At 47.4% G+C, this 25,742-nt stretch overlaps 1 pseudogene; it reads left to right on the top strand.

Moving 5' to 3' along the window:
- Positions 1-975: 975 nt before the first annotated feature.
- The window catches only part of LOC146772764 (rho guanine nucleotide exchange factor 11-like), a 253,630-nt pseudogene continuing 228,863 nt past the window's right edge, over positions 976-25,742 (top strand).

The raw sequence follows: 25,742 nt of genomic DNA, 5'->3' as shown, positions 1-25,742 counted from the left end.
CAAAGAGCGGAAATCAGCTCTGTCTCTCCTTTGTGATACAAGAGGGCATATTTACTAGAAAGTGGCGAATCGTGTTGTTAAGCCAAGAAGGCTAACAACACACTTTGTCATTTTAGAAACACAGCGCTGCACTGTATTTATAAGAATACGGTACAGCCCTGCGTTTCCCCCTGCACTGGTATTAAATTAAGCTGCCTAGTGCCATGCGTGCACCCTTTCACCATAGTGCAAGGGTGCCCTTGTTGAGGGTAAGATTGTTTATGTGCAGGAAGGTCCCCCTTCCTGCACATAAACAATCTTTAAATGCCATTTTGTAACTTCTATGTGCGCTGCTTAATGAAGCACACATAGAAGTTGCAAAACTGCATTTTTTTAAAATGATTGTTATTGTGCAGGAAGGGGGATATTCCTGCTTGTAAACAATCATTGGCATTTTGCTCTTTCCACGTGCGCTGCACAATGCAGCACACATGGACACAGCAAAAACAAGGAGAAATAAAGCATTTTTCCTCATTTTGCCTGTTTAAGACCAGATTTTTCCTGGTCTTAATTTTGGCGCTGCCTCCTATTTACGCTGCTCTTCTAAATGGGGGCAGCGTCAAAATCAATGGGTGTTTTGGTGGAACGCCCACCACAACACTCATTGCCCACCCCTTTCACGCTAAGTGCAGCGTGAAAGAGTGCCTTATTTGCAATGCAGCGTTAAGCCACGTTAAGTTGCTTAACGCTGCCTTGTAAATAAAACAAACCTCCCATCACCATCAAAACGTCACTAAAAGAGACGTGGTTGCAATAGGGGCTTGTAAATACGCCACTAAGTCTCCTTAGACTGCCTCAAAGAGCACCTTTTATTTTGAAGATTGAGACCATAGTTGCATAAATGCATAAAACACAAACGTAGTTTATAATGGCTGAGAACTGTAGCCCAAAGCAGTTCACATATTTCTCCATCAGGCATTGATATAAATATAGATGATGACCAGCAGTTGTAGCTAGATCATTTGTCACTGCTTTAGTTGTGAGATACACAAGTAGTATTAACATGAAGGGTTGTCTTGAGAATATGTATGGTCACTATGGGCACACATAACATTTTGTCCTCTTGTCTGGCACCTAGTTAATCCTTTGACTCGGAGGAATCTATCTCTGCACTTTGCGAACAACCAGCAGTGTGACCGCCGAGTGAGGGTGTTGCAGTGGCTGTCTACAGTAAGCCGTCATGAAGAGCTTCTGGACTCTGAAAGGTAGGCGAATGGTTCTGCTGTAGCAGTCTATTCTATAATCTATAAAGTGACTACAGTTGTAGGAATTCACAGCCTAATAGGATATTGTCTCAAAGCGTTTGTCACCATACCCCTTCTGTGAGAATCCATTCTTGCTTCCGTGTTACCTACCCATTACAAACAAAATACTTCTCCCTGAACTATAAATTTCCAAAATGTATTCACTCTGATTCAGGTTTTCATGAGTTCATTATTATCACTGCTTGTTGCATGTTTCCGATTATTTAGGGGCCAATAATGATGTAGGTTGGAAAACCTCTGAACTCTAGTCAGAAGCTTCCCAACCGTGGTCAGAGACTTTCCAGCAGACTCGGTCAGTTTGTGGCCCGAAGCCTGATTACGAGTTTGCGGTCGGAATGTAAACCAGACGGTCATTCTGACTCAGTGCTGGCCAGCGCTCGGAGTGTTCCTGTCGATCGGAACCGCACCGTAATCACCTATGGATGGCGTTTGTGCCGTCGGTATTACGATGTTGGTTTCTGACAACCTTTCCATGCCGGCCTTTCCGACATGGAAAGGCTGTCGGAAAGCGACTTTGGGGGTACCTAACAGGGCCCCTTTGCCCCCGTGGTCTAAGGTCAGTGGTGAAGGGGGTACCTAGGGTACCCTCCCCCTGTGAAACCCTGCACTGTATGGCTGGTACCATTGTGCAGGGTTTTACACATGCACCCATTTCTCTATAGGAGCCTGTATTATGGTTGTTTTATGGCCGTAACCCAAGCTCCCATAGAGAACAGTGGGAATTTGACCGAACAGTGGTCGGTCGCATCATAATCAGGCGGTCATATCTGCCGACCTCAGGTCGGTCAGACCTGAGTCCAAGATGTTGTCTGTCGGTGGCAACTCCAACATCGTGATGAGCCCCTTAGTATTCAATTTGTAATGTTGAAGGTGAGCTGGTTATCGGGGCAGAAATAACAGTTGTGTACACGTGCACATTCCTCAGAACGTTAGTATGCATTGCCTATATTTTTAATGTTGGAGTTTTTTTGGCCCGGTTCACTGACAAAATATCAACCCCCAAAATATCCCCATACAAAAATATTGTGACATAAATATCAATGTCAAAAATATAGTTATGCTATACTTATCAAGTAAATTACAAACATTTCTAGACAAAAAATCATTGTCTCTTATATCATTGTATAAAATATAGTTTCTTTAAATATATATAATTGTAAATAGTAAACATTAAGGGGCCGATTCCGATCCTGTAGTTTTTTTTTCCCGTACGACTCGTATCCGTATTTTTTTACGTACGAGTCGTAAAACTGAAGTCCGAGCGCACAAGTCCGATCCGTACCGGCGTTCTGAATTCACAAGCGTATGGAAAACGTCCCGTACGGAGCGAACTGTGTACGACCTCTACCCCGGGTACACTTGTGCCCGGGGTACGAGTCGTACGGCCCCCCCACCCCAGCCCCGTATGTACGCGCCGTAACCCCAGCCCCGTATGTATGTGCTGTACCTCCACCCCAGCCCCGTATGTACGCTCAGTACCCCCACCCCAGCCCCGTATGTACGTGCCGTACCCCCAGCCCCATATGTACGTGCCGTACCCCCACCCCAGCCCCGTATGTATGCGCCGTATCCCCAGCCCCATATGTACGTGCCGTACTCCCACCCCAGCCCCCGTATGTATGCGCCATACCCCCACCCCAGCCCTGTATGTACGTGCCGTACCCCCAGCCCCATATGTACGTGCCGTACCCCCACCCCAGCCCCGTATGTATACGCCGTACCCCCACCCCAGCCCCGTATGTACGCGCCGTACCCCCAGCCCCATATGGGGTGGGGGTACGGCATGTACATACGGGGCTGAGGGTACGGCGCATACATACGGGGCTGGGGTGGGGGTATGGTGCGTACATACTGGGCTGGGGGTATTGCGCATACATACAGGGCTGGGCTGGGGGTACGGCGCGTACATACGGGGCTGGGGTGGGGGTATGGCACATACATACGGGGCTGGGGGTACGGCACATACAAACGGGGCTGGGGTGGGGGTACGGTGCGTACATACGCGGGTGGGGGTATGCCTGGGGTACGGTGCGTACATACGCGGGTGGGGTGGGGGTACGGTCCGTACATATGCAATGTTGGGGTACGCACCATACATGATGACACGTACGATGTGGGTGATGGCGTGTATGTCGCGTAGTGGGCCCCCTTTTCCTCGTGCATCGCGGCGTACTTAGCTTTTCCGGCACTTTTTGGCTCCCGTAAAAATATAGCCGTGCGGAGTGCTGTGGGTACGAATCGTACTTGCTGGTCCGTAAAACGCTGCCTGACTCCGTGCGGACGTCGCATGCGCGCTGTCCAGGATCGGAATTGTATGTATTTTTTAGCCGTACAGTGTTTTTTACGATTCGTACGGAAATGGTATTTCTGTACGAATCGTACTTGCTGGTTTGTACGGTGGAATTCCCGGGTACGAGTCGTACGGAGAAAACGCTCCGTACGACCATTTGTACCCGGGTTTTACAGGATCGAAATCGGCACCTAAATATATTAATAATGACACTAATGTAAAAAAATATATATGTAATAGTTAAAAAAAAATAAAACAATTAAAATTAGTTTTTAAAAAGTAAAATACATATATATTAATATATTTCTTACTCCAAACGGGTTTGTTGGGAACCGAGCCCGTAGGCAGGTGGTGCTTAATGCCGGTAAACCAGAAAGCCGGCAAATCTTGATAAATCCAATTAGAACGTTGAAAGCACACTCGGAGTCACGGGTATTACATAAACGGCAGTAGTTTATTCTTCGTGACGCGTTTCGACACAAAAAGTGTCTTGTTCACACGAATACACAGACGTTTTTGCATTGGTTTAAATAAAGTTCATTGAGGTGCTTCTTCCAAAACATAGTGTAAACAAAAAAAGGACTTGATCTATAGGTAGTCGCTTAGGATGTTCTAATACAGCAGACATGTTGGAAAGTGCAAATCAACATTTTTTCAGTGTAAAAATTATTTACATTCTTAAGTACAAGAGAAATCACAGTGTTTATCCCTGGGTGGGATTAAAACTCAAATAATTAGTTTCTTTAAATTTCATTTTTATATAAAGAAACAAAATCATATATGCATCGCCAAACATTGGGCTAAATCACTTTTAGTTGCTAAAGTCACTTATTTGTCACTTATTTATATTTAATACTATATTAATATATATATTTATTTACATATAACTAATTAAAAAATATTATGAAACTAATAATTTGTATTTATAGTATAATCATTTTTGTAAAGGTAATAAGATATATATCTATATATATATATTCACTGAAAAAACCATAGGTTTCACACACGTTATAGTTAGGAATTAGCATTTAAAAAACCTTGCAAATTCAATGAAAAAACCATAGGTTTCACACATGTTACAGTTAGCTGGACATTTCACTCGTAAAAAACCATTGAAATTCCCCCGTTATAGTTAGTGCAGGCAACTATAACTCACGCGACCGCAATCCTCTGCTGATGCTAATACTGTATTTAGACACTTATTTGCCCATGTCTTCTTCCATTAAATTTTAGCTATACATATATTACAAATATTTTTTTCTCATAAAGATACATATGTCATCAGCAGAGGATTGACCCCCACAAGCTGCAAAAACTACCCACCTAAGCCCTAAGAAATAACCCAACCCTTCATGACCCCCTAAAAACTACCCCAACACCATAAGCCCTAAAAACTATCCTGACCCCCCTGAGCTCTAATAACTACCCAACCCCCCGAGCCCTACAAACTTCCCTGAGACCTGGAGCCCCGAAAACATCCTAATACCCAGCACTAAAACTCCATAACCTGGCCCCAACCCCACTTACCTCACTGTGTCCTCTCCCGATCCTTCCTGTCCCTGGGCCCACCCATTCCAGCATCTAGACCACGCGCATACCTCAACTACGCATATGCTTGGTTAAGGCAAGCGTGGTTGCCCTTTCAGGGAAATGGCATGCATGGCTTAGCCCGCGTTCTTATGGCTGTTTCGCTCCACATGGTGCTGGGGCTCTACTTTCCACCTCATATTTCTTGGTTGAAGGCAACATACAGGCCTTGTTGAAGGAACACTGATCCTAACTTACCTTCTTCTTGCGCTACATGAACTCTCTTATGGCCTGTCTTTAATTTCTTCCCTGATGCTTCAGATTGCAGGCTCCTTGATGCTCGTATTGGAATTTTTTATCCCTAGTTCCAACTAGAGACCCCAGCAGCTTCCTCTTTGTGCTGAGGGATTAGAAGGTGGGAGAAGGGATAGGAAATCAAGAAGGCAGACCTAGCTCATATTGCCATATTTACTTTCTTTTGTATGCTGTCCCTGCTACCTCAGAGACCAGGAGAACAGCAAACTGCTAACTGTCTACTTCGCTTGTTAGCCACTAAATGATGCATGTCATAATCATTCTATATGTTATGTACTTTCATGCATAGTTGTAGTTCTTTTTTTATTTTTCATTGGAATAGTTAATCATTCCCATAATCTAAAAATACAAATTTACTTACAAGCATAAAAAAATCACAAAAAACAGGATCAAGTTTAAATATATCATTACATTCTTTCCTAATATTATATAGTAATACTAACACATGATTCTTATACGCAATCAACCAAATACATTTAAGAAAACCCCTTTTAATATAATTCATATTTATGATTTCATATAAAGAAAAACCTCTTAATCCAAAGTTTCCCATAGTTTCTAAAATTTCCTATATGACCCAGATCTTAATGCATATCTTTTTTCCGACTCCTTAATCCTATTAAGTTTACACTGTAGATTTTGAAAAGTCGGAATTTAATCAGACCGCCACCTTTTCAGGATTAAGGATCTAGCTAGTAGGACCACAATGTATAATCGTTTTTTTGGGAGGAAGTCAACTTTTAAGTCAGGTGACTATCCTAAAACTGTAGTCTGAGCATCCAATGTTTGCTGTACTTTCAGTCTATCAGTACAATACTGATTGATTTTATCCCTCCAGGGTTGAGAGGAGATGATGACAGATAAACCCGTCAGTGCACTTGCTCAGTCACGCACTGGAAGCAAAGGATCGAGGATGCAATCTCTGGAGCACCTGCAGGGCTCTTGCGAATCCCTGGGCGGTTCCACCGCCAGTGTTTTGGTGACATCGGAGGGGGGGGTTCATTTTTAAGAATGTGGACCGGGAGGTTAAGGAGGATGTTGAAAGCAGTGGATCGAAAACGCCGGCAATAGCCGAGACGGCGTCAAGAGGTGAAGGTAAGGATGCACAAGCGTGGGGAGTCTCTTGTCCTTCTCCTGAAGAAATCCTCCATCATCCGAGATTGTGCCTGCTGCTCTAACTCTAGGCTTAACTGCTGGATGCTTTACAAGGAAGAGACTTAATTGTATACTGAACTCTAAGTAACAAAGTAGTAGGACATCATAATTCAGTAGAAACTGATTAATAGGGGCTTAAATAACGGAAAAAGAAAAAAGGAGAGAAGGTGACTGTTGCAGCATGTGCGCATTTAAGCGCAAACCCCCAAATGCGAATTCTGTCCCTGTTAATCAATCTACCCCGGTTCAGAGGTCGCGTCAATAGAGCATCCTAGAGAAAACACTGGGTAGTTCACGTACATTACAAAGCGCACAACAGACAATGGATCTAAAGGTGCAACAGCTTCTGGAGGCAAATAGATTAGAGACCCCTGATGTCCAAGAGGCCCAGGCGGAGATTAAAAAACGGGTGGAAAATGAAGATACTTTGGAGACTGCAAGACTACAAATGTCTAGCCTCCTGCAACACTGGAAAGAACAGAAGATATGGAAAGTAATATCAAAATGGGAGGCCTCCAAAAGTAATCTACTGCTGTGCCCTTTTCAATTCTCATCTGTTGCAAACAATATCCTCTTTTTTCGAAATCACATATTGATGTGACAGCTTCAACTACCTCTAGCTAGTTAATAAATTAAACAATATCCCAGGCAGCATTGTCTTCAGCGCAACAGCATGCAGGGATAAAAGCGGCAATAGACAAATCTCGGCTGGTGGCAACAGCAATAGTAGGTAATGAGGAACCTCTGCAGGAGATAGAAAATGAACAGGAATCTAGACAAATGGTTAAAGACATGTTCGAGTTGATTCTTTCTGAGATAAAAGAGCTGCGTATCACACAGTCACAGGAGATTGCATCATTACATGAAAGGTTGTTGGAAATCGAGAAGACAATAGGTAAAATACCAGTGCGTCTGACAGAAGCTGAGGAACAAGAAACTAGCCTAGAGGACAAGGTAGTGACCTTTGAGTAGGAAATAATACAAATTAGGCAAAATACAGATGTCGTTGGGGCTTAATTATAGGATATGGAAAATTACAACAGGTGTAAAAACTTACGGTTAGTTGGGGTGCTGGATGCAATTGAAGGCCCACAATTTCGGAACTGGGTAGAATCCCTGCTGAGAAAAGCAATCACGAATCCAACAGGAGACTTAACAGTTTCAAGAGCCTATAGGGTAACTTTCCAACGCCCCATTAATACAAAAAAACACTCATAATATTCTAGTGAATTTTGCTGACTTTCGAATAAGAGAAAAATAATTTCTAAGGTGATTTAAAAAAAAACTTTGACGACACAAGAAGTCCTGTCATTTAAAATCTTTTCGGATATGACTGCATTAGCAGCAAAAAGTCGGAGAGAATTTGTTCGAATGATTGATACTTTTAAAGCAAAAGGGGCACAAGTACCATTGTTCAACAATCGAAATTAAAGGTTCTCATAAATGGCAAATCCACCTAATGGAAGATGTAGCAAAAGCACAAGAACTATTACAGAAGATGTCTATCTCACTATAAAAACCTATAAACTATGAATGATAAATGTTAGGCAATAATTATGAGTTGATATTTGATAGAGATACTTACGTTAAGGATTTTGCCGCTCAAATATAAATGTGTAATTGCTACCAGGAGTGAGAGACCGGGGGCCAGAGGACCTGGGTCACCCCGGTAGTGGTAAGCACACAATACTGGGTGCTGGGTCATGGCACTCATGGTACCAAGTGGGGGTATGGAGGTGGTGTGGGTTATCCTCTCACCAGGGTCACGGGGTATGGGAAAGATAATGGTCGGAAGGGATTACGCAGGGCACGGGGTGATTGCAGGGGAGAAAAATGGGATAGTTCATCCATGCATACAAGCAAACTAAGTTTGGTAAATGAAGTAATGTTATCATCAATGCTAATATGCACTTTACATGGCACTTTACTTTGCACTGTCAGTTTAAAAAATTGTTACGTACTGTAGTTAAAAGATTACTGCTAATGAATTTGATGAGTAAAGTGATGGCGCCTGAAAGGTCGTGGAGGAGTTTTAAATCTGCCTTTAGTCATTCTTGTAGCAAGGTCTCGGTCTGCTTCTTTGTATATATGCTAATTATTTTACCATTGTCTCCACCAGCACTTTAAATAATTAGTTTACATTAAATGAATAAATGCATTGTACACTAAGCAGAAGCAGGCACTTTAGAGTGTATGCACATTGCACTTTGAATTATACGTCTTAATCTCTCCTTAAACATCAATGGCTTCAATAATTAAATAAAAGCTAAGCCACTGAAGAATGGGTAAGAGGATATATCCCTGACATTGTATTCATCCAGGAGATGCATAATGTGAATAAAAATAAATCTACATATAGTATATTTAGGCAGTGGGCATAGTTAGGTATTTTTCACCAGCAAGTGCTGCTCATAGAGGGATAGCACTTTTCGTAAATAGATTGTTCTTTTTTCAGATCACCTACTTTCAGGTTGATAAAGAAGGCAGGTGGGCTTGATCAGTGGTTTGATTATTAATAACAGGTTAACCACAGCCACAAAACATGCACCATTTGAAGACAATCCTACCTCTTTATCGGAGCTCTATCACCCATTAGGGCATAATCCTGGAACAGTGATATTTGGGGTGATTTTTACTTTTTGCAGGATCCTGAATTGGATTCATCCTCTGGTACACAGAAACTGAATAAACCACCTATGAAAACGGTATTAGCGGAATGTATGCAAAGATTAGATCATATAGACATATTGCAGATACAATTTCACAATATGAGAAAATATTCATGTTTCTCAGCTAAATATAAAACAGTGGCAAGATTAGATTATTTTCTTACTTCATGCAATTTAAGTTTAATCAACTACACATATATTCAAAACAGATTTTCTGATCATTCTTTGGTAAAGTTGGAAGTATCAGGGCTTGGGGCACTTAAGCCATCATCAACATCCCCATCGAGGATGAAGACTGGTGTACGGAAACCCAGAATAAAATAGAAAGCTTCTTTCAACTGAATAGGATGCAGCTAGAGTAAAAGGCATCTGGGAGGCTTTTAAAGCTACTACACATGGATATATTACTACTAAAGATATAGCAGCTGGATGCCTCCGAAATGTACATAGAGCACAATTAGAATTAGAAGTCAGACAACAAATGATCAATATATAAGGGATAAAAACATTAAAAATAAATCAACATTAGTGCAAGCACGGAAAGCTATGCAAGATTATTATTACACTAAAGGGTATTTGGCCAACTCTGTATATCTCAAAAAAAATGTATGAGGAGAGTCAGTTTTCTGATAAATGTTTAGTTTGGCAAATAAGAGAAAGACAGGCACACAATAGGATTACTGCCTTGGTAAATAAAGATACAAATATTCGCATCACTAATGAAGTACAGATACAGAAGGAGTTGTCCAAACACTATGAAGCAATCTATCAAGTTAGACAAGAGGTAGATATTTTAAAACTAAAGGATTTTCCTATTAAACTCTTCATTCCAAAACTATAGGCAAATTGAGAATATGTTGACCGATGTTACATTAAAAGAAATGGAAGTTGTAGTGCAATCTCTGGCTAATGGAAAAACATATGGAGAAGATGAATTGCATGCTGAAATAAATAGGAAAGGTTATTCAATAATAAATCCTGAATTAGTAACGTTAGCCAATTATATTTTGATGTGAGGCGAGATACCACCCTCTTTCCTTATGGCAGTATTCACCAGCTTTTTGAAAAAGTACAAAGATAAGGAGGACATTAATTCTTACAGGCCTATAAGCCTCTTAAACACCAATTATAAAATTATAGTCAAATTATTGTCAAACTGAATGAATAAGTGTGTTGTGTCAATTAAACATTTAGATCAGTGTGGATTTGTATCAATTAAACACCTAACATTTAATACCAGTATTTTAGTCGAAGGTATTGATTATTTTAGTCAAAACGAAAACCCGGCCCAGATTATGTTACTAATTGCCAGGAAGGCTTTTGATCAGGTTTGCTGGGAGATTAGTTTCTATATTCTAACTGAGTTTGGATTCCCTGTTGAATTTATTAATACAATATCCAAGTTGTATAAAGAGGTTTCTGCCCAAGTAATTGTTACTTCAAACAAGATTGGCGTTTGCAGAGTTAACAGAGAAACAAGACATGGTTGTTCTCTGTCGCCATTACTTTTAGCTCTTTTTATAAAGCCGTTAGCAATAGCCGTTTGCTCAAATAGCAATCTGACATCCCTAATCCCAGGAATTATAAACATAAAGCTTTATGCTGATGATATAGCTTTGTTTCTTAGACCCTACTTAAAAGTTCAAAAATATATATTTGATTATTCCAGGAATATCAGCTAATTGGAGGGTATAACATAAATAAATCTGTTCTGTAATACTGCACCCGACACTTTAATAACAGAACTTGGCTTACAGGTCATTACTAGGCCCAAGAGGTATATTGGTATATACGTCTCTAAAAATGTAAATGACCTGTATGTTTTAAATGATGTCCCCTTCATTAATAAGATATAATAAGACTGTTTCCAAAATGTAATAATTTACCCCTTTCAATACCAGGTCAGGCTGCATTGAGCCGTATGTTAATTTTACCTTTAAGCATTTTTTTTGTTTTTAGCCATCCCTAATTCAATCTAAATTAAATTCTTTAAAGAAGTGCAAGGCATGTTTTCCATTTTTTATTAGCAAACAAACCACGAAGCTTAGCTTTAGATGCACTTTATGGACCAGTAAATGAAGGAGGTCTAGGCTGCCCTGATTTTTATTATTTTGAGAATTTTGCACACACCACATATAGATCATCCAAGTATTTAAACATTAAAAGATACGATCATTTCTTCTTAGATTTAATTTATCAAGAATATGATATTATTGGTTTTATGAGTTTAGCGAAAAACTCTAAGAAAGTCAGATACAAGACACTACAGTGTACATCAAACATATGCAATAACTTTCTGAACTACACAATTCACACCATTAATGGAGTAGCACTGCTATCAGAAGTTTATATAGTAGAGGATCCTTTGATAGATAGGAATGTAATGTCTAATTGTATGAGCAACGGCTATCGAAAAAAATTTGACTTTTTGGAGGGGAATTGAAAAAATTTGAATGAAATAGAGACTAGCATTAAACATTGTAAAACAATTTTTGCAATGGTCCTATGCTAAAATTAGACATGTTTTACGGGATTTGAATCTCTTACACATAAAATAATTGAATCTATGAAACTCTCTGGGGAGCTGATACAATCTAAAACCCGCAAGAAAATCAGTAGCTTGGCTTCTCTCCCACGCAGCCAGGAGGCAGATAAACATCATGGGAAAGCCACCCAAAAAATGGCATTCAAAGGAGGACTCCAGATATCCATTGCAGCTTGGGATCAGATTAATGAGTTTAATTTCTCTTTATTGAAAGGGGAAAATGCCTTATATATGAAATTTTACATTAAAAAACTTTTATATAGCACTCCCGATTTTCTCCATAAAATAAATCTGCAGATTTCGGCAAACTAACTAAGGTGCAATATGGAAGGAGGGGAAAATTGGACACTTAAGGTGCCGATTCGGATCCTGTAAAAATTTTCCCCGGCCGAATTGAATCTGGATTTTTAACAGTACGAATCGTACAAGTAGCGTACAAACTGCCAAGTACGATTCGCATGGTAAAAACTCCATACGAATCACATCTGGAACATTTCCCCACACGTCCTCGGGTCGGAAATTGTGTCCGACACATCCCCGGACGATTTACAATACGATCGGGAAAAATGAAGTCCGACCGCGTTAGTACGATCACTCTCGTCCTTTCGATTTTACAACTGTATGCAAAAAACACCGTACGGACCGAACTCCCACAGCAAGCATGGAGACACGTGTCCGCATACGCGACGAACACCCCACCACAGGCACCGCATGTACGCGCAAAATGCCCCCAGGGCGCGGATGTACGCGCCGAACCCCCACCCCACCCGTGTATGTACGGACAGCACCCCCACCCCACCAGTGTATGTACGGACCGTACCCCCACCAGTGTATGTACGGAACGTACCCCCACCCCACCCGTGCATGTACGGACTGCACCCCCACCCCACCCGTGTATGTACGGACCGCACCCCCACCCCAGCAGTGTATGTACGGACCGTAACCCCACCCCACCAGTGTATGTACGGACCGTACCCCCACCCCACCAGTGTATGTACGGACCGTACCCCCACCCGTGCATGTACGGACCGTACCCCCACCAGTGTATGTACGGACCGTACCCACACCAGTGTATGTACGGACCGTACCCCCACCCCACCCGTGTATGTACGGACCATACCCCCACCCCAGCAGTGTATGTACGAACCGTACCCCCACCCCACCAGTGTATGTACGGACCGTACCCCCATCCCAGCAGTGTATGTACGGACCGTACCCCCACCGGTGCATGAACGGACCGTACCCACACCAGTGTATGTACGGACCGTACCCCCACCAGTGTATGTACGGACCATACCCCCACCCCACCCGTGTATGTACGGACCGTACCCCCACCCCACCCGTGTATGTACAGACCGCACCCCCACCCCACCCGTGTATGTACGGACCGTACCCCCACCCCAGCAGTGTATGTACGGACCGTACCCTCACCCCACCAGTGTATGTACGGACCGCACCCCCACCCCAGCAGTGTATGTACGGACCGAACCCCCACCCGTGTATGAATGGAGCGTACCAACACCCCACCCGTGTATGTACGGACCGTACCCCCACCCCACCAGTGTATGTACGGACCGTACCCCCACCCCACCAGTGTATGTACGGACCGTACCCCCACCCCACCAGTGTATGTACGGACCGTACCCCCACCCCACCAGTGTATGTACGGACCGAACCCCCACCCGTGTATGAATGGAGCGTACCAACACCCCACCCGTGTTCGTACACACCCTACCCCAGGCCCACACACCAGCACCCTAACCCAACATCGGGCATGTACGAGTCGTACTAAGCCATGGCAAAGGACAGCACTGTACAACAACATAGCCCATGTACGCACCGTACAGACGCTAAAAACACTCCTACTGAACCATGACTAACCAAAAAAACACAAGGACAGTCAATCCGAGGCCCACAACACCACAAAACATATCCAACAAGGCCAAATACATCCTATACACTGACCTGCAACTGACAAACAGAGAAACAGAGGCCCAAACCACTACCACTCCTTATAACACACCCACCCAAAGTTCAAACACAGCCACACCCACAAAAGGACCAATAAAAAGGCCCAACACACACAAACCATGATCCTTTGCAACAGATCCACTGCTGCCAGACCCCAGAGACAACGCACTGCACCATACATCAATCATCAATACACCTTACACTTGCACTCTTTCACACAACCACCATCACAAACACACCCTCATCACATTCACACACACACACCTGCACACCCACAACCATCCACACCCACACCCATCCACACCCCCACCCCCACAACCATCCACACCCACGCCCCACACCATGCCCACCAACAAGAATCCAAAGTTCACAAAGGACGAGCTGGAGGCCCTTGTCGACGAAATTATCAGAGTCGAGCCACAGCTCTTTGGAACATTGGTCAGACGGACCTACATATCAGAAAAAACTGCCATGTGGGAGAGGATAGTCAATTTCGTGAATGCTGTTGGGTCCACCAGAAGGACCAGGCATGAGTGACAAGCCAGGTGGTACGATCTGCGGAGGAGGGTCCGCGGCAAAATGACGGAAGAGCACAACCAGGCCAACATCACTGGAGGAGGGCCATCCCGCAGACCGGTACACTACCGTCCCTGGGAGGAGAAGGTGATGACCACGCTGGAGCCGTTGGCAGTAGACGGACTCGAAGGAGTCCAAGAGCCTGGTGAGTACACAAAACACTCACCTCACATGGGGGGAACGCCATATACAACCCAAATAACAATCATGCACGCAACCCCCACAAAGCCAGCACCGGACACAACCACACTCCAAAAACACACACATGCCACTAGCGCCTCCATGCCCCATGCCCTAAGCAAGGCCAGGCCAAGTCACAGGCCACACAAAACACAAACACAAGACAGGATGTCCCAGATGCCGGGAGGGTGGGCCTCAAAACTAACATAGAGCAACTCTGAAGCACACAACAATGCCCTCAGCCCATATGGCTTTGGGCACAGCCATACCAACAGTGTGTCCCCACACAGTACTGTTTTGCCTGCTAATGGTGGCCGCGTTGCAGGACGACATGGGTATGAAGGCACAATTTGCACATAACAGCAGCCAATGAAGACGCAGCACACTGAAAGAGTGTCAGCACACACCGCCACAGCAGCAGCGCAGACTCACACAGTCCGCCCAATGGGTGCCCGCAGAGAAGAAACAAACCCACATGAACAAGCCAATGGCCTTTGCAAGACCTGCAAACTGTGTGTGCCCAGGAAGCTGGGCTGAGGTGACAGAGGGTGACACACAGAGGGAGGGAGAGGGGCAGAGAGAGGGACACAGACAGAGGTGGACACAGGGAGACAGACAGAGGGAGGGAGGAGGCTGACAGAGGGAGGGAGAAAGGGAGAGGGACAGAAGCAGCAGGCTGACAGAGGGAGGGAGAAAGGGAGACAGACAGAGGGAGGAGGCTGACAGAGGGAGGGAGAAAGGGAGAGGGACAGAGGGAGGAGGCTGACAGAGGGAGGGAGAAAGGGAGAGGGACAGAGGGAGGAGGCTGACGGAGGGAGGGAGTAAAGGGAGACGGACAAAGGGAGGAGGCTGACAGAGGGAGGGAGAAAGGGAGAGGGACAGAGGGAGGAGGCTGACAGAGGGAGGGAGTAAAGGGAGAGGGACAGAGGGAGGAGGCTGACAGAGGGAGGGAGAAAGGGAGACGGACAGAGGGAGGAGGCTGACAGAGGGAGGGAGAAAGGGAGACAGACAGAGGGAGGAGGCTGACAGAGGGAGGGAGAAAGGGAGAGGGACAGAGGGAGGAGGCTGACAGAGGGAGGGAGTAAAGGGAGACGGACAAAGGGAGGAGGCTGACAGAGGGAGGGAGAAAGGGAGAGGGACAGAGGGAGGAGGCTGACAGAGGGAGGGAGTAAAGGGAGAGGGAGAGAGGCAGGAGGCTGACAGAGGGAGGGAGAAAGGGAGACGGACAGAGGGAGGGAGAAAGGGAGACAGACAGAGGGAGGAGGCTGACAGAGGGAGGGAGTAAAGGGAGAGGGAGAGAGGGAGGAGGCTGACAGAGGGAGGGAGAAAGGGAGACGGACAGAGGGAGGAGGCTGACAGAGGGAGGGAGAAAGGGAGACGGACAGAGGGAGGAGGCTGACAGAGGGAGGGAGAAAGGGAGAGGGACAGAGGGAGGAGGCTGACAGAGGGAGGGAGAAAGGGAGACGGACAAAGGGAGGAGGCTGACAGAGGGAGGGAGTAAGGGAGACAGAGGGAGACCAAATCACCCTTGGGTGGTGTGGCCATGTCCGCTCGTCAGCAGGTGGACTGTGTGCATGTAGACAAGGTTTGGCAGTGCCTTAACCCCCCTTCAACCTTTGATAAACACTAGGCCATGTGTCAATCTGTGCACGAGTACATCCGTGCTGCAGGCACAAATAGAACCTTACACCCAGTATACCTACCCACTGTGTTCGTCAGAACCCTGTCACAAATTGTTAAGTTACCTACCTGCATTCTCAAATAGCATGGAAAAAACACCATTTGGCCACGTACAGTGCAACACGTAATGCGGCTCAGCATGGCTTGCTACGCCCGCTCCCTACACTGCTGACTGAGGTCCCAAAATATGCATCAACTAAGATTGTGTCACACATAGGTAAAGTGTCGAAAGTTGTGGCCAAGGGACATACCCATGCACAAGTGCACTGTGTGAGGAATGCTAGCCAAATCCAACCACCCAGAGGAACTGTGCCAAATCAAAAAAGAATGAAACATGGATGTCGCATGTAACACAATTAACACTGTCTCTCTCACACACAGGTCAACGTCGTCGATCTCCCCCCAACACTGGGGGGGAAGACTCACAGGACCAGGCTCTGCGTGAAGGGGACCCCAACGCCAGCGACGACTCTCACCACTCCGTGGATGACCCAGACCAACCTGGCCCCTCTGGTGTCCAACGACCTGCGTCAGGTACAACTGTGCCAACCACCACCCCCATTCCTGCCACATCCCAGGAGACACCCAGGAGCCCTGCCCGCACACAACAACGCAGCCAGTCTGTCCAGGAGGGACAAGGTTCTCCGGGCACCCAGGAGGAGGCAGGCGACACCGCAAATGCCATCCCTCAGGGGTCCCGGAGACTCGATGTGCCTACAACGGCAGGCCAGGCGCAAGTGGGCAGGGGTGGTGGGAGTGGAGGACGGCGGAGGCCCGAACCTGCCCAGTTGGCTCAGGACCCGGCTATGGCACACGTCAGAACCATCCTGGACGCATACCGGCGTGACTCCAGAGGCATCGCCCAGGTAGCGGAGACCCTCAATGAGATGAAGGCCCTGCAGGTTGAACATCATGCCAGGATGGAGGCAAGACATGCAGAGCACTTGGCGGTGCAGAGGGACATGAGCCAATCCCTCCGTCAGATCGCCCAAAGCCTGGCAAACCCTCCCTGTGCCAGCAGGCGTAGAGCAGCACCAGCCCCAGGGAGGGAGGAGGAGGAGGAATCATCTGACGGAGCGTCCCTTGCACCGTCAAGCCATGCGTCTGAGGGTCCCCGCAGGAAGGTGGGTCGTCCACGCAAAAGACCGTGAGAGTCAGCGGAACATCACCATCTCCCAGGTCACCTGGCCTGGCACCTGGCCCTATGGCCCAACAGCAGCACAGCAGCAAAGGACATTCTCTGCCACATGGCCTTGCTGGTCACTGTCTGACCAATGTTGACAAAGACTGTGGCACAGACTCTGATGACTGTCAATGGCAAGGACACCAACTCCCCCTGTGAACTTTGGATTCTACACTCCCGCCAACCACCTCTTGTCACCCCCCAAACACGTACCCCAGCACCAATAAAAATCATCACAATCACAAGATGATGCCGTCAGTTTGCATTATTCCACTGCATGTGTGTGTTGTAAAGCCAAACCATGCCTGATTTCAGGAGTAACTCCAAACATCCATACCCTGGGGTCTGAGTCTGGCACAGGACACACATGGGTCACAATGTACCATCCAAGACAGACATGGAGCACCATACTCACCCGTGATGGGCCCAACCAGCTGACCTATTTAGAAGAGCAACAGTCATGCGCAGAGGTCAGGGATCATGTGGAGTGTCCTGGGGTGGGAGTCCCTGGTATGTGTAGACACGTGGCAGAACCATGTCCTGCATGCTTGAGTCAGGTGGATGTGGAGAATGGTGGGCCAGCCAAGGTTGGATGCATGGAGATGGCACAATTGGGTGTTGGATCATAGTGCCACAAGCTTGTGTTGTGGTTGTGGGCTGCATCCTGAGTGTGTGTGTGGATTGAGAAGGTCATCCTGCAGCTGGCAGTGATCCACTCCCCCCATCTCTGTTTGACGTTGATGTGGCCTGGTCGCCGGATGTAGTAGCAGAGCTGTGCAGATGCACCCTGGATGTGGACAAGTATCATGGGATTTTTACCGCACATGTCCGTAGAGTGCAGCGTAGGATTAGACACGGATGTCGTAGTTGACCTGGGGGATGGTCTCCCTCTTGCCTTGAGGTGGATGGAACTGGGGATCTTGTGCATAATACAGAGTGTGCTGCCGCATGAGGCACAGATGCTGCTGATCAGCATAGCACATTTCAGCAAGCAATCCATGATGAACACCAGCTCATTTGCGTGGACACTGGGTGCCCTTGCTGCAGGGCCTGCATCAGCATGCGTCATGTCAAGGAAACAATGCCACAAGTAGCACACAAAGACAAGGGTCTCAGGAAGGAACTATGCAAAAGGTGTATGTCAAGGAAGGAATGTCTGGTTCAACATGGCACACACACACACAATGGATTCACATGCAGCACAGTGGCCATCGTGGAGACTGACATGCCACAATACCTACACAGCCATGGACATCATGCACAATACTGAATCTAATCCCTGACAAACAGCTTGCATCTTGCTACTCTACACATAGACTCATATGCACCATCTCTGAGAACAATGCCAGACATGCCGCATGCACAGTGGCAACAGACCACCATTGACAGAGATGAGGCACCTTGGAGGCAGAGGGACACCTTTATTACTCATGTGTGTCGGAATGCTAATGCAACTCTGTCAACACATACACAGGTCATGTGGATGAACACGTGGGACCAACACTGGCACCCCCCTTACCATCACAGATGCTGGAAATCCATGGCACTGGCACACAAGTGACGGGTTACAGCTAAACACCCCCTGCTGCTCACGGAGAGGCTGCCACACACCATAGAGCCCCTAATGGGGAATTCACACACCATGTCAACCCGGTGCAACCCGTATGTTTCCGAGGCCAGTGTCACACACATTGATGGCCCCATCACAATTCCATTACAGATGACTGTCACCAAGTCTGACCATCAATACAGGTGATTTCTGCTCCAGGTCATGTGCCCCATGGTGATTCCACATGTATGCAAAGTAACCAAACATGAACAGGAGAAGTGCACACACATTCATAACAAATACAACTCCCAAAAAGCCGTGCTGCATCCCTTACCCGAAGGAGATTTTCAAACTTGTCCGTGCTTGTAACGCTGATTCAGCACATGTTGCTGTGATCATGAGGAATAGCAGGAGCACAACAATGCCACCAGCAGACAGCATGCGCAAGTACCTGTGGATGGGAGACACACCAGAAGTCAGCCAAAAGAAGTACATCCGCATGCATGTGCATGTACTCGACACGTATTAGGTTGTCAACATGCTAGGTGACAATGATGACTCTGGAAAAACATTTCTTCTATTGCACCATCACTCGAGTGACACATCCAAACACACCTCAGACTCACTTGGAAGACATGCAGATGGACACACACATTGCAACACATGCCACACACAGCCCAATGCGTGCACACTCAGACACTGGAACTCACCACTAAGCAAAGAAGTTGCGTATGAGCCGACTCCTCATGTTCTCCACCGCCTCCTCCTCCTCCACATCACTCGCCTCGTGCCCAAGCCCTTCATCCTCCACGGGTGGATGGTCCTGCTCATCTGGATCCAGGATGAGTGGCACAGCTTTCTCCACTGCCATGTTGTGCAGCATGCAGCACACAAGGAATATCTTGCAGACCTTCACCGGTGCATATGGGAGTGCGCCACCGGTCTTGTGGAGGCAACGGAAGCGGCTCTTCAGGAGGCCGAACGTCCTCTCTATCACTCGCCGGGTCCGCCCATGGGCGTTGTTGTAGCGGTGATCGGCAGCCGTGCTGGGGTTGCGGAGAGGCGTGATCAGCCATGGCATATTGGGATAGCCAGCGTCCCCTACATGGAAACATCATGGACAAGAGTGGGTCAGGAGAAGCAGTAAGACAGGAAGATGACGTTAAATACAGGACTGCCAGAGTATACCCACCAACAATGCATGCTCGTTCGTTGCGCAGCTGCAGCATCATTTCAGGCACCCTGCTTCGCCTCATGATGTACGCATCGTGTGCAGATCCTGGAAAACGAGCACAGACATGTGAAATCACCATGTTGGCAAGACACACCGCAAGGGCATTACTGGAGTGGTAATGCTTGCGGTTACGGAAGGCTACCTCCTGTGCCTGTGGTGGTACCAAAGCCACATGTGTTCCATCTATGGACCCAATGACATGGGGCATCCCTCCCAGGGCATAGAACTCACGCTTGACAGCTGTCAACTGCTCCGGAGTTGGGAATTTTATGAACTCATCAAGGTGCTCCAACATGGCCTCTAAAAAATCATGCAGAACACGGCTTAACATAGTTTGGGACATCCCACCCACATGGGCAATGGTATGTTGAAAGGTACCCGTGGCCAAGAAATGTAGGGCTGCCATCACCTTCACCTTGGGTGTCAGTGCACCAGGATACCTGTGTAGCGGTTGGAGGTGTGGTGCCAGCCGTGTCGTCAACTCCACAATCAAACGTTGGGGGAAGCGGTAGCGGCGTATACAGTCATTTTCCCGCATGTCAGCCAAGTCCGGAATTGCTCGAGGGAGAGGCGGAGCCCTGCAGTGAATTAGAAGGGACAACGAAGAGTGAGTACAGTACACCACCAATGTCAATGTACTGAGCACATGGTCAACAGGCAATACACATATGCTACATACAGAGTCAGGTCTGTGCAATATGCCCTGGACACGTATGGCAGCCATGTGACACTCCTACCAAGAGACAGCTCCAAACGTTTATTCTCAACCTCATAATGCCATGCCATGAAACTAGCTGTGGGCCAGTGTAAGTGAGCAGGCAGACGCATTACAGGAGTTACAGACAACCAAATATGTGCAGAGGAAGGATGTGTATTGTACAGACAGGTTGCGGAACACTAGAGGCACAGGTCACATGTAATGGAAAAAGGACAGACCACACACCTTGCCATGAAGGATTACATTTCAATAATGAGCCCACATACATTGAGAGTATGCAGATATGTCCTTGTTTTGAAACTCCGTGTCGATGCATACACACACACCTTACGTCGGATTCCACATGTGGCATGGTATGCGTAACACTGTGCCATGGCCATCTACACACAGACACATGTTGGTTGCAGCAACTGCAGATGCATTTGACCAAACACCTACAGCAAGCTAATGGGAACACACGACACATACATGACATAGTTACATCGTGCAACGCGGGTAGTCACATGTCAGGTGTGAAAACCCCTGTAGCTGGCATCAGGGGACAGTTGCGTGTTTTGTTGACTGTGCCATGGCAGTGACGCTTTTCACAAGTGTTCTGTACTACATGCACACATGTCAAAGGAGTGAAGGGGATGTCTGGCACATAGTCCACCATCACACATGACATCTGTACACATCTCATCATACATCTATTGCCTTCACAACTCAGGAGTAATGTGCCACATTACAGCCTGACACACCTGTGCCCCACACATGTAGTACTGCACTGACAATGCCTTGATGTCCAGCCTTGGACAAGTATGTCAGCTCTATTCCTTTCTGTGTGCTGCCTGTCACCACTGTCAGGTGTGGAATGCACCGTACATGCGCTCTGAGGGCGTGTGTACGTTCCCCATCACTATGGGAGTTCTGCCGTAGGCCTACCCATAGAGAAACGTCCTGTACACGCGCGTGTACGGGGCGTATCACTATGGGTACGCATACGCGAGCAAAGCCATAGTGAAACGGCCCGTTCACGCGCGTGTACGGGGCGTATCACTATGGGTATGCATACGCGAGCAAAGCCATAGTGAAACGGCCCGTACACGCGCGTGTACGGGGAGTATCACTATGGGTACGCATACGCGAGGAAAGCCAAAGTGAAACGGCCCGTACACGCGCGTGTACGGGCCGTTTCACTATGGCTTTGCTCGCATATGCGTACCCATAGTGATACGCCCCGTACACGCGCGTGTACGGGCCGTTTCTATGCATTTGGGGAGCCCTAGGGCCCTGGAACTCACCGTACCTGTGTGTGAATGTCCTAATTACATAGGGGACACATGAGGGACAATTATAAAGCCCTACATGCATGCTGGTTGTCATGGAGACCGAGTTTAAAGTTTGAATTTTTTTCATCAGGTGCCCAGCTAAAGTCGGTTTGAAAGAATGTACATTGTTGCAAAGTGGATGTTGAGTTGACATCATGCTCAATAAAAAAAAAGAGCAAAGCCACTGACTGTGGTAGGTTTAAAGGGATTGGAGGAAACATAGGATGCAAATGTGAGTGACCAATCACTCTGTACTCCTGTGAATGAAACAGGGCAGCAAGGTAGATATAAGGCAGCCAGGTCCCATGAGAGAGCACTTGCCTGCACATCCTTTGATTCAACTACACTGCTGCTGCTCGTGAATCCTCTGGCACCATGTCCAGGTATGTGGAGAGGGCCCAGCCTTTCACCCAGGAGGAGAACCAAGCCCTGCTGGATGTCATCCTCCCACAGTACCCCATGCTGTATGGTCGACCAGGGGTTCAGGTGAGTGCTGAGTCCACTAGCAAAAACTGTGCCCCTTTATTGTGACAGTTACTTGGGCCATTGTGTCCAGGTGTAACACACATGCAATGTACTGTAGGGTGGGTCCCGGGTGGGGGAATGCCTAATGTCTCCCAGCCAGAGCATGCTGTGGTGCATGTCTGCTCTCCTCACTTGCATTGTGTGTACTGTGACAATCACTGCATGTGGCAATACACATTCTGCCTGTCTAATCCTCCTGGGTATGTTGTTACTACAGTCCTTATGTGAATCTGTGGTCCCCCCAGTGTGACAGGTGGCAGTACCCACAGATGTGTGTTTTTTAGTGTACATGTGCTGAGAGTGTCCAAATGATGTGTTTGTCCCCTGGACATTGGTGTGTGTGTGTAAGTCCCCTGTCATGTGGGTGAGTGCATATGTGGAGTGTAGCACCCCAGCTGCATGAGTGATGGATATACCCTGCCCATCTGATGTGAGCAGGGAGCGGTGCTGTGTGTCTGCGGTGATGGGCCAGCCCCACACCTGTGACACCCCCCAGTGTAGTGGCACGTGTGCAGAGTGAGGTGTGTAGCTGCAGTTGGCAATGGCAGGTGATTGTCCTGTGGCTGTGTGTGTCTGTGTACTCTGCTGAGGGCGCCTCAGTGGCCTGTGGCATGTGACTGCTTTGAGGTGCTGCACATAATCCTGGTGTCGCTTGTGATGCACAGTGTGAGCCTGGATGATTGATTGTGTCGTACCCCTCATGCCACCTGTGTACTCTACAATGCCACCTAGTGCTTTTTGTCTTCCACAGAGGAAAGTGTCCCTATGACACAGGTGTAATGAGTGTGATGCATTCTATGCCCTGTTAAAATCAGCCAAATTGTTCTAATGTGTGTCTCTGTGACATGTCGCAGGTGTATTGATGTTGTCTCACTTTTTCATCCTCACAGGTAGGCGCCTGTGCCAAGGAGCAGATCTGGAAGGACGCCGTCAGTGCCGTGAGACAGACGGATGGTCGGAAGCGGCGCCTAGCCCAGGTGAGGAAACGCTGGCATGATATCCGGTGCTGGACGCGGAGGCTCGCACGGGTCCTGCTGGGGGAATCACCTGTGAGCCAAAAGAACCATGGGCGCCACCGTCTGACCCACATCCACAAGCGTGTGCTGGCGGTCGTCTTCCCTGACATGGACAGGCGCTTACGGGAAAAGCAGCAGCAGGAAGGGGGTAGGTACATGTGTGTTTGTTGTGTGTCACCAGCATTTGTAAGTGCACAGTTGCATGGATACACTGCCAGGGTTTACATGTGCAGTGCAGTTCCTGGTCCCCAAAGTGTAGCGGTGCTGTCCTTCCTCCCTTCCCCTCCTTGGCATGTGTCCCCTGGTCTGTGTGTAGTCACACTTGCACAAGGTTATCTAGGCTGCCAGTTTATCGATGTGCCCAATGCTTGCAGCTGCATGTGTGGGGGTGGTGTGTAACAGGTTTTGGGACCTTGCCTGTGCCCTGTCCAGTTCAGTACTTGTGGGGTCCATGTCAGTTGTCACTGATGCTGAGTCCAGACATAGGAGTGTGTCTCTAAAGTGTATTGCTTTACAGCATGCATGTCCTATTTTGTGGCCTGTGACATGATGTGCATGAGTGTGAGATATGCAGAGTGCAGGGATGGTGGCTTGTGTTGCAGTCATTACCATTCAGGACCAAGGAGTAGTGTGGCCACTACTGTCCCCTGGGGCATCTTTTCCTAGGTATCATGTGTGTAATCCAAAAATGTCGACAATCTCTGTGTCTACAGCATAAGTTGTGCTCTGTGCCATTGTACCCTGGCACCATTTGTGTCTACGTAAACACTGCTACATGTGTCCACTGTACAGGCTGACCAAATGTCCCTTGTTCATACTCACGGGGGCCAGTGCCTGTGTGTCTTGCTAAAATGATCTGATGATGGCCATTCGTAGATGATGTATTTGTACCGGCGCACCAGGGGTATTTGGTGTCCAATCAGGATTTCTTGCAGGCCATGTGTTTTTATTCCAGACTAAGAGATGTAAGTGCTTCCTGTGTCTCAATAAATTGTCTCATGTAGGGGGGGTTGGTGCGGGCAAGGCCTACATGTCAAAACCTGAAGCCTCCTTGCTAGGTCTGGCCAGTGTGTGATGTTTGTCTGGACATACACTCAAGGTGCAGTGACCCATTAATGTTGGGCATGTTTTTAAGTATTGCCTTTGCAGCATGTGCCTACAGTTAATAGACATGGTTCCTGCTCATCCCTTTTTACGCCAACGCTGTGTGCTGCAGATGCTGTGCTGGATTGTCCCCAGTGCCTGGCTCCTCTGTCCAAATCCATATCATGTGATTTGCTATTGTGTCATGCTCTCCATAGTTGGTCAGTGGCATGGTGGGTCAACCAACTGTGTGTTGCAGGGCCTACATATGTGCCTTGTATTGTAGATGTTACTCATGTTGCTTTTCAGGCTATGCACTGTGACCTATGTGGATTTGACTCATGTGACATTTGTATACAGGTGTCTGATTATTTCCTGTCTCTTCATTTTGCCCACAGCATCGTCGGGGGACACCGAGGGAGACACTGGCACGGACCGTGAGGAGGGAGCGAGCATCAGTGCCAGCAGTGCAGAGTTGTCTGGCACATCGAGTGGCACGGAGGCTGACGGGAGTGCAGCGGAGGACCTGTCCAGTCAATACACCACCGACTATGACGCAGACGGGTCCGAGGCTGAGCACTCCGAGGGGGCGGTGGCTGGTCCCACAGCTGACACCAGCACTCCATCACTACCCGCCCCCTCCATTCCGATCACCGGCCTCCCACTTGCTCGTGTCCCTTCCCACCGTGCTCGGTCAGCACGTGTCTCCTTCTTGCCAGGCACCGCACCCCCTGCCCCTGTCTCCACTGCTGCCACCAATGCCGAGTCTGTGGACATCCTGCGGCAGTTGCGGGTTGGTCAGACTGCGACGCTTAATGTCCTCCATGGCCACAGCCAAGTGCTCAACCAGATGGAGGCATACTTGGAGGGCATTTCAGCCGCGCAGTCTGACCAACGCAACTTGCTGAGGTC

This window comes from Triturus cristatus, chromosome 12 (assembly GCF_964204655.1).
Source record: "Triturus cristatus chromosome 12, aTriCri1.1, whole genome shotgun sequence".
In the NCBI taxonomy this organism is placed as follows: domain Eukaryota; kingdom Metazoa; phylum Chordata; class Amphibia; order Caudata; family Salamandridae; genus Triturus; species Triturus cristatus.
This window is presented reverse-complemented; position numbering and strand designations above follow the sequence as displayed.